The sequence below is a fragment of the Rhinopithecus bieti genome, unplaced genomic scaffold (assembly GCF_001698545.2).
Source record: "Rhinopithecus bieti isolate Rb0 unplaced genomic scaffold, ASM169854v2 scaffold_5130, whole genome shotgun sequence".
Classification (NCBI taxonomy): Eukaryota; Metazoa; Chordata; class Mammalia; order Primates; family Cercopithecidae; genus Rhinopithecus; species Rhinopithecus bieti.
In genome coordinates, this window is record NW_016804792.1 from 1,122,499 (window position 1) to 1,132,002 (window position 9,504).

The 9,504-nt window shown below is 39.3% G+C and overlaps 1 long non-coding RNA gene across 1 annotated transcript in view; it reads right to left on the reverse strand.

The window, feature by feature from the left end:
• Positions 1-7,112, reverse strand: part of LOC108528569 (uncharacterized) — a 52,682-nt gene extending 45,570 nt beyond the window's left edge. Inside the window, exon 1 of the long non-coding RNA XR_001885199.1 lies at positions 7,070-7,112. This is a non-coding gene — a long non-coding RNA (uncharacterized LOC108528569). The remainder of the gene's footprint in view (positions 1-7,069) is intronic.
• Between the last annotated feature and the right edge of the window lie 2,392 nt (positions 7,113-9,504).

Below are 9,504 nucleotides of genomic sequence, written 5' to 3' on the forward strand. Positions count from 1 at the left end.
GGATCACGAGGTCAGGAGATCGAGACCATCCTGGCTAACACGATGAAACCCCGTCTCTACTAAAAATACAAAAAAAAAAAAAAAAAAAAAAACCTGGAGATTTTAGAAAAGGAAAATAACTTAATTGGAAGCAGAGAAAATCAGAAACTTACATGGGGCTAAATTTGCATTTCATTTTCTTTTTTACATCATGTATTTGAGAGGTTTGTATATATTCTGTCAATTTTGTAAGGAGTGAGTGAAAAATGTAACATATGTATAGGCGTTTATTCATGTGCTTTATGCTCTTTTCTTTTTGTGGCAAATGCCCTGGAGAGTTTTAACTCCAGGGATGTTGTGTGGAGAAGGGTTTTTGGGTTTAAGATTTTAAGATGAGGCTTTTTGGTTGACCCTTGACATGGCCTTTAACTGGAAGTCCCTCTAGAGAAAGAACTTGGGCTTATTCATCTTTATGACCCCTGCACCCATCATCACAGTGCTGGGTACAAAGTGGACACTCAGAAAGTTTATTGAGTCAATGTGGGTTGAAAGTCATAACCCCAAATTTTCTTTGCCATCTGTAAAGATAATAACAATAATACACAGCCAAGAATATCATGTCATGAATAATTTCTTAAAGTGCTTTGAAATTAGTTCCAGAAAGTTTGGAAAATTTTTTGAAAACCTAAGATGCAACATGTACAGTTTTAAACTCTGACCTTTTCAATACAAACTTTCTCTTCCTTTACATTTGTATACTCCCAACAAACTTAAAATGTTATGCTTCAGGTAAGGGGGCATTCTGCCAAAACAACTGGCCAATTACATCAAATGAAAAGAGCCTTCTGGAAATCACCAGGTGGCTGACTAAGTTGTTTCAATTTGCCAACTGGTGTTCCCATGTAAGTCTAGGAGATGCCCTTACCCTTGAGTAAGAGCGTAGAGCTCACAGTGTTTTCTGGCATCATGTCTATATTCTTTTACATGGACATGAGTGCATTCTTTAATATGAAACTTTCATATTCAGAAAGCTGGGACAGTTTTGTATTAAAAAGCCCTCTTGCCCTTAAGAGCAAACAGGTAGATAGAATCCCGTACCAATACCTGTCTTAGGAAGTCTGGATATCCAAGGCAACAATGAATTGCTTTCCATATCCCAACATCACATTTGGTGAGAATTTCTTTCACACCAGGCCAAATCAGTGTGTTCAAAATTCTATCGAGATACTTTGCCATTCATACACTTGGTGTAGCAGGTTGTGAATAATGCAAATCATTTCAGTTGTAATTAACAAGAGTGCAATTGTTTCTGCATGCAACTGAGGGAGGAGGAAGACCCCTGAGAAATGTCTCTTACAAAACGCAACCTTAACTTAGTTTTCCATTTAGATAATGATGGGCTCACGGAAGATCATTGACCACTTTTACCTGCTTATACGATTGAAAATCCATCTCAACTTCTTTAGAAAATTAAATTGGGCCAGAATTATATCAGATTGAGAGGTCTGCAGATCAACTCCTCATATTTGTCTCTTATCAACCAAGGAATCTTTTTTTAAAAAAAGGATATTTTCTTTGACAAAGTAGAATCTGCAAGTGGTGGAGGGAGGAAATATTTAGAAGAGAGGGGATCATATTTGTGAATCTGTGTTTTAGGCAGAGGATTGGACATTGTGTCACTGGCTGCATTAAACAGTATGCAGAAAACGGAAGCTGAAGCAAAACCTGAGGCAAAATCTCCAGTGGGACATGGAAGAGTAAAAGTGAGAGAAAAAGGGAAGGCGAGCAGGAGAGGGTCAGGGAGGCAGAAAGGAGGGCAGCGCTGGGAGAAGACATGAAAAATTAGAACAGGAGCTCAGAGCACTCGGGAGAGCAGGGGAAATGACAGTTGAAATTAGAACAGGAGCTAAGAGGAGCCAGCAGAAGGGGACGGCAGGAACTAGGAAATTTAAGGCGGGGAGAAACAACTGAGAGAAGTGGACAGAAAAAAGAAAGCTTAGCTTCAATAAGAAGGCCCGGGACTCCCGTGCGTCCAGTAGACCTGCCCTGCTATGGATCAAAACAAATGATTTGTCATTCTGAAATGACTCTGAAAGGGGGAATGGAATGTGCCCCAACAATCAATATTAAATTTTATGCCTGCTGCACCTTTCAGAAGGCTCAAGAAGACATTGACTCAAGTAAGTGCCACGTTTTTAAATGACCTTTGATGATTCACTTTAACAGTTTGAGAGCAGAAGTTTGCACCCAGAGCTGGGGAGCAGTGAGAACCAAGGAGTGGTTTCCACTTGTGGTTGTGGTTGTGGCTGTGGGGCTGCGAGGATGCACTGGTCACTGTGGCAGGAGCAGGGATGCTCTGGCAGGAGAAAGTGCTGTTTCCTGTCCAACTAGGGCATGCATGTGGGAGGCTGGGGTTTATGTTTTCCATTATATAGCTGGCATTCTTAGAAAGCCAAGAAGAGTTGCGCTTTTGGGCTGGTTTGATGAAGTGCTTTGGGCACTTTGTATTTTGTGGCCAATTTTATGAGAGGAAAATATCTGATTCCAATGGAATGGATTGGGAAACCTGAAGGTGGGTTTCCCAGATGAGGCCTTCCCAGAGGAGGCCCCTGCAGAGCGGGCCAATCGGGATTCTGGTTTTGCAGGGTTTTCACTGACGTCGCCTTGTCTCTTGCAGTCAGACACCTGTACTGGGTCAGAATTGGTTGTAACAAGTAAAGACTCTCGTCTGGGACTGAATGAAAAGGATTTCAAGCTGGGACATGTGGTGTATTCATGCTCTATGTTTCTCCATACCTAAATGCCAAAATCAGAGCCTGGGTTTTAGGCCTAAAATACATTATTTATTATTTCAGAAATCTCCATGTATAGCGGATTGGCTTCCATGAGGGGAATCCACCACCCTGTCTGCTCCATGTTTGGCTTTTAAATGCTACCTGCCCAAAGAGCTAGGGCCAGCCATGGTGCTTCCTTAATCTGGTTCTGGATCCTTGGTTCTGGTGACTCGTTTTATCTTCTAACTCTGGTTGATTTCCTGAATTCAGCTTCTTCATAACCTCTGATTTGGGAATCCCTCTCATCAACTGGTCCTGAGCAACCAAATCCCTTTCCCTGCCATACCCTGCACAGGGAGAGTCACTTGGGCCACATTCCATCATGTTGCTGATGATGCAAAATATCCTGGCATTCTTATTTCTATGGCTTACTTGATAATTACATGTTTATATATTGTTCACCTCACTACTCAGCAAGATCTATCTTTCCCCCACTGCTTCTTGCCTTCAGCCTACAAGGGAGTACCTGTCTCCTCAATTTTAGAAACTCACTCATGCTTCTTCAATACATGTTTATTGAATCAATATGATGTTCTGGGTAGCGTGCTAGGCACCAATCATCTTTTATTCATTCCATTGAATCTTACTCATTCGAATATTTATTAAACAAGAATCATTTATTGGGTGCTTTACTAAGTAGTGGAAGTAGAAGATAAAGCAGTGATAAAAATAAAGTTCCAGTTTCCATAGATCTTATATTTTGTTGGGTAGACCCAAGAAATATATAAACAAGTAAATATGGTAGGTTATGTGACAACATGGGAGAAAATAAAGGAGAGTAATGAATAAGAGTGGAGGTTATTTTTTATAGGAAAATCTCATGATAAGTGATATTTGAGAAGAAATGTTTAAAAGTAAAAGAGCAAGTTATACAGATTTGAGGGGAAGCATATACCAGTAAGAAAGAAGCAGAGTATTCGAATACCCTGAGAGGTTTAGTTTGTTTGAGGAACAGGCAGTAGGACAGTATAGCTGGCACAGAGCGAGCAAAAGATAGTGAAAGAGAAGATGAAGTCGAAGAATTTCCAGGGCCCAGATTAGGTAGACTCTTGAAGCCATTGAAGCAAGGACTTTGGTTTTTACCTTTGGTGAAGTTTAGAAAACTACTGGAGGCCTCTGAGCAGAAGACTGGCATAAACAATGTTTTCAAAAAGTCACTCTAGCTGCTGTTGAGAAGAGACTCTGGGTGGTCAAGTGTGGAAGCAGAGAGAGTATGTAGAAGGTACTGTAATAGTCCAGGCAAGAAATGAAGTTGACTTGGGCAAAAGTGGTGACAGTGGATGTGGTGGGGTGCTAGATTATTTCAAACAGAGAGTTTATGGTATTTGCTGATGGATTGGTTTGAAAGTATGAAGAAAAGAAAGTAGTCAGGACTATCTACATTGTTTTTGCCTAGACAACTGGAAAGATGGTGTTGCTAGTTTACTAAGGTTAAAAAAAAAAAAAAAAAAAAAAGACTAAGCTAGGTGTAATGGCGTGACCCCATAGTCCCAGCTAAACGAGAGGCTGAGGTGGGAGGATTGCTTGAGCTGGGAAGTTTAAGTCTAGCCTGGGCAACACAGTAAGACTCCATCTCAAAAAAAAAAAAAAAAAAAAATTGGAGAAGAAGCAAGTTTAGAAGAGTGGTGGTTAGGGAGGAGCCATGAGTTTGGTTTTAGAAGGGTTGAGTTGGAGATACTGTTTGGACATGACAAGCGCATATATAATATTTAAATTTGTGGGTACAAGTCCAGGCTGGAAGGCGAAGGAGGAACAAAAGCACGTCTTACGTGGTGGCAGGCAAGAGAGAAGTGCAGGGGAACTGTCCTTTATAAAACCATCAGATCTCATGAGACTTATTCACTATCATGAGAACAACATGGGAGAAAACTGTCCCCATGATTCAATTACATCCCACCAGGTCCCTCCCATAACGTGTGGGGATTATGGGAGCTACAGTTCAAGATGACATTTGGGTGGGAGCAAAGCCAAACCATATCACTGACTGTTGATACAGACATAGAGATGAACGTGTGGAAGTTCTCCAATGATTGCTTCTAAATTTTCCATTAATTTAGTCAGAAAATTCATAAGCAGAGAGTGAGGCTGGTGGAGGAGGTGTTGATGGTTTAGACAGAATGACCTGCGCCAAGATTTGGAAGTAGGGGAAAATTAGGCAGGTTTAAGAAATTTTGCTGACTACTTCTCAGCCTCTATCCTTTTCAGAGCTAATATCCCCCAGAGCGTGGGCAGCAACTGATGCTCACACTGGTTTCATCAGCGTCCTGCATCCTAGCTCCCAGGAAAATGACTCACACCCTTGAATCTGCTTATGCATTTTCAGTTGGATCTTCTGTGACTTCTGCATCTTGAAACTCAAGATGCCAGGTTTTTGTCCTCAGCATACCTGCAGCAGTCCATTCCACTCCGTGGACCACCCCCAACTTGTTGAAATGCCAGCCTCATTTCAATGACCATAGAACAACTCGGGCCTCTTTCTATTATTCTTTTCTGTACCTTTCCCTAATTTTTCATCTTCCTACTCTCCATTAAAGGGGCCAGTGCCCTCCCCACTCCTCTCCCCCACAAGAACCTGCCTGTTCTCTCCATTCCCCTTTAGTAAGCAACCTGTTTATTACCACAGTATCAGTCACAACCATATCATTGATGTTCTCAAACCAGTATCACCTCCATTCCACACTATCTGATAAACATTTCTGATGAAGTTGTTCTGCAAGAATATGCTGTCGACGGCTCAAATCAAAATATTTTAAGCTGTATTTCTCACCTTTCTTCCACGATGAGTTCTGTATCCTGACTTATCTACTGTTATTAATAGCACTATGATTTCATCAGATCTCTAGGTTTGAAAATTAGGCATTATTTTCATCTTTTCTCTTCCTCTCATGCCCACCCACAGTCTTAGTGGACAGAGCCATATTCTCACAGCATGAACCTCTCAAGAAATTTCTCAGAGGGCCTTAAATATAACAGGTACTTGGTTGACATGCAAAGTGAATACCCATGCAATATTTAATAACCTACTGCCTGTGCCATAATGTCATCCTTTTTCTTCATTCACTGCTGCCAGTGCCTTATCTTCAGCCCAGTGTGCTTTGGATCTACCAGGATTGGCACAGCACATTTACTGACCCCAAAAAGAGGCCTTCACAATTTGCAATAGATCAGAAGAGATACTTTAGAATGACTAAATGTTATAGAAATTGGTGTCTGTTCAGAAAACATCCTTCATGACTTTGCAAATAGGCAAAAATGTCAAGTCAGCTCTACTCTGAAGCCATTTGGAGACATTTGCAACAATGAATGCATGATTAAGTTTATTGTTTAGTAAACAGTTTGCAGACATTAGCCAAGGAAGAGTTATGGCGGCAGTTTACAAATAATTGCAATTGAATTAGGCAGAATGCAATGCAAAAGCAGTGCAAATAACTTGCCAATTCCATAAAATGTTTTGCAAACAGATTCTGGGAGAAAATAGAATGAGAAAAGCAGAAAATCCAGAAAGCAATGTTTTCCGAGTCTGCTCTGCAGATAGTGAGAGAGGATGCCCTCATATTTTACCATGAGAGTAAAGTGTTAGTGAAAGGTGTTTATTTCTGCTTTGCCTCAGAGACAGAGCTTGGCACAGACTTCAGAGTAGGAAAAAGGGGGCATGACTCAATGATTTGGCACTTAACAAATTCAATTGAACAAAAGTAGCAGAACCATTTTAAAATAGCGTATATGTGTTTGACTGAGGGGGATTGTGGTGGGAGAATTCTGGCCTATAGAAATACACCACTCAGAGCAACTCACTGCCAAGATAAACCTGTGCACAATGTTGGAAAGCTGACTGTATATCCGGAGTATGCTTAAGAGATGATTTATTTTATTAAATATACATTATATGATACATATATTTAATTAAGAGATATGCAGTATATATGTATATATATAGCTATATACAGAATAGTGTATGTACATATTATATATAATATGCATATAATGATGTGAATGTATAATAAATATATAATATTTAATAACATACTATTAATATAATATCTAATAATATATACTATGTCAGTATCAAGGTTACCTCTCCTAGATCAAAAAACATTTCCTAGACATGTTATGTTTGCTTTTCCCAAGCTGTTTCATTCATTTCTTAGCAATAATTCTATGAATCAAAGGTACAAATCCAACTATAAACACATTAGAACAAATCTAGAAATCAAATGAATGAGGAATTAGACAAAGCTTAAATTGTAGTTACTCACCAAAACTGCTTGATTAAGAATCCCTCAGCCACATTGTCATAACTTCTATGTTAAAAAAAAGAAAGCACAGAACATTCATAAAAAACATGAGCATGATTTAGTGAGAGATTTTCTGCATGAGGAACACCCACAGGACTTTTGTGGTTAAAGTTGGCCTTTTGTCTCAAAATGCATCCTGAGCACACGGCTTTCCTCTTCTAACCACACCCTTTATCAAAAGCTATTGATTTTGTAACTATTCAACCAGATTCTTAGATTCAAAAATGCATCTAGGGAAGAACAGGTGATCTAAAACAAATTCTTGAGTTCCATGTCACATACCAAGGGCTGGGACAATTAGTTTAAGCAAAAGAACTAACTTCTGTCTCCTCTGAAAGGATTCAGGATTGGTCACAGATCAACTGGAATTTAAAACAGTCAGAAGTATGGATTAGGAAATTTCATTTTAATCCCCTCTCACAACATTTGGAAGTCTACAACAGATGCCTAATTTGTGGATTTACCACAAATATATTTAAGTCTATAGATCTGTGTAGTAGCTGAGGCTGGGCTAATGGGTCAAGTATATCATAATTGAACAGTTCTTTGCACTGAAACTAGATACAAAAAAATGTATCCATCATTTCTCAAAGGCAAATTATGTTTATACAGTGCCTCATTTTGCACATTCAAAAGTTTTCAGTATCTACCATAACCATTTGGGGTGAGACAGATCATGCTCACAAATGGAGCCTTTGGAACCATATCCTTTGCAGTATTTTAGTTGCAAAGCAATTCTATATCTTAGAGTTTGGCATAATAGGAAGCTACTGAGTTGAAAACTAAATAAAAGAGAACATTAGATGACAAGAAATCCAGGCGCTATCTTTCCCTTTTATCTTTTGCTCTCCTGTCCCTGAAAAGAGGCACCATTTTCTCTTTGCAACATAAGGAAGAGAAAGATGCTTGGTATCAGCACTTGTTGATCCCATTAACAGGAAAGATTGACAAGAAGTAGACAATTATATCTGACATGAATATGGATATGGAGGGGATTGTTGAAATGGAGAGTCTTGCTAATGGAAGAAAGATGATTCAAGCCTTCTGACAGATGTCAAGTAGATTGGAGTCCAGTGAACTTACAACCATTTAATCTGCATTGCGAGAGAAGACAAATGCATGACTGATAACCTCTTTATTTTTTATTCTATAATTTTTTACTCTGCAGTGTAGAAAGAGTTAGGGTTTTCAACTTGCTAATGTGGGTCACTATTATTCACCCAGAGTTTCAATGGCATTGGGGCTTTTGTTAGCAGGTGGCTTCTTCTCTGGGTCAAGGAAGAAAAGAAATAAATGAAAAAGACATGAATAAAGAAATGATATAAATCAATCTGAGAATTACAACTCTTCAGTAAGATTTTGACCTCAGTTGCAGGAATGCAATTTCTGACTCTGTCTGAAAGGCATTAGTGACTCATTTAATGCGTTATGTGAAAGTAAGGTAAGTAGGAAAAATGTACTTGAACTCCATTTGGTTCTACAATATAATAGAGATAGAAATGTTTCTTTATTTAAAAATAATCTTTTATCCTTCTGAGATATTTGTGTATAGTATGTGTGTGCATTTCTGAGTAAAGATTGTTTAAAACAAAACAGTTGCTTTGTTTCCCTAGTATACTGGTACAAGCAAACAGACAAGGAGAAGAAGAGTTGATTTATGACCTTTGAACTCTTTCATATTATGTTTTTTTATTTTCCTTGTCTAGATTAGAAAGTTCCCTCCCATACTAATGTCTAGAGCTTTTGAGTTCTACTCAAAGCCAATTCAGTTTGGTAAAACTTGTGATGTTCCTCCAGTAGACGAAATTTCTTGACTCTCAAATTTGATGACACCTTAAAGTGAAAATTGCATAGAAAATCCCATCCTCGAGTGGTGGTGCATGCCTGTAGTCCCAGATACTCAGGAGGTTGAAGCAAGAGAATCACCTGAACCCAGGAGGTGGAAGTTGCAGTGAGCCAAGGTTGTGCCACTGTACTCTATCCTGGGTGACAGAGTGAGACTCCATCTCAAAAAAAGAAAGGAAAAAAAAAGAAAAAGAAAGAAAATCCCATCCTCTGATGATGAGTAATTTTCCTTTTAAGGTTCCAAAAGAGCTCTGTCAGCATTCTCTCTAGTTAGTTGGCAGTAGGATTCGGAGAGCCACTCTCACTCCGAAGAGAATGAACTTGGCTTGGAGAAGGCAGAGAGCCATGGGAAATCCCACACGATGAACCAGGTTATGGGGACTTACATTGTAACATTTCCTTATAATAACCAAATCACCTGCAATACTCTTCAGGTCAATGTGCGCTTCTTGAGTGCCCACTTTGTTCTTGACAGTGCATTGGGTTCTGGGTCTGCAAAGACAGGGGATCCGACCCTCAAGTAGCTTACAGTTCAGAGGGGAAAAGAGACC